This window comes from Lagenorhynchus albirostris, chromosome X, assembly GCF_949774975.1.
Source record: "Lagenorhynchus albirostris chromosome X, mLagAlb1.1, whole genome shotgun sequence".
In the NCBI taxonomy this organism is placed as follows: Eukaryota; Metazoa; Chordata; class Mammalia; order Artiodactyla; family Delphinidae; genus Lagenorhynchus; species Lagenorhynchus albirostris.
In genome coordinates, this window is record NC_083116.1 from 93,778,624 (window position 1) to 93,779,511 (window position 888).

Here is an 888-nt window from a genome sequence, read left to right on the forward strand (position 1 = left end):
AAGAGAAAGAAATGTATTTTATAGTATTTTAATATTTTGTGATTCCTGCGATCATGGCTTCAGAAGTCAAGATAAGTATGACAGGCATATATCTGAATATGCAAAGGTTGATTGTCCTTTTAGTGTATGTGAAAAGATTGTCCCATTCTTTGAGAAAATTATGCATGCTTCTGCTCAAAGAAGGTCAAGTTAGAAGATTGCAAAATGGAGGGAAGAAGGAAGAGAAAACCATACATAACTCAAGCCAATCTTTTTTATTTCTGGCCACGCCAAGCGGCTTGTGGGATCTTTAGTTCCCCGACCAGGGATCAAACCTGTGGCCCCTGCAGTGCAAGTGCAGAGCCCTAACCACTGGACCACCAGGGAATTCCCTCAGGTCAATCTTGGAGGGAGTAAAAAGTAGAAGAAAGGAGCGGTATGGTTGCCACAGTATGGCCTGAAGAAGGGGACGTCCGGACATTTGCAAACGGCAAAGATGAAAAGTTGTGGAAAAAAAGATCCCAAATGGAAAAATGATTGTGTTGAAAGTAAAGCAGGGACTGGGTCAGGCAATTGCTAGTATGGTTCAAAAATGGAAGGTCTGGGCCTCCCTGATGGCGAAGTGGTTGAGAGTCCACCTGGCGATGCAGGGGACGCCGGTTTGTGCCCTGGTCTGGGAAGATCCCACATGCCGCGGAGCAGCTGGGCCCGTGAGCCATGGCCGCTGAGCCTGCGCGTCCGGAGCCTGTGCTCCGCGACGGGAGAGGCCACAACAGTCAGAGGCCCGTGTACCGAAAAAAAAAATAAATTGAAGGTCTGCTTGAGGTAAATGCTCACAAAGATGTACCAAATGGCCCAAATGGCCTCAGGCCCCCTTAGCATTCTGGCACTCGGGTTCTGAGTCTGTTA

General features: G+C 47.9%; 1 non-coding gene across 1 annotated transcript; it reads right to left on the reverse strand.

Moving 5' to 3' along the window:
• Window positions 1-293: 293 nt before the first annotated feature.
• Window positions 294-366, reverse strand: TRNAA-UGC (transfer RNA alanine (anticodon UGC)). Its single transcript has one exon. It is a non-coding gene; the product is annotated as a tRNA-Ala (tRNA).
• Window positions 367-888: the final 522 nt, after the last annotated feature.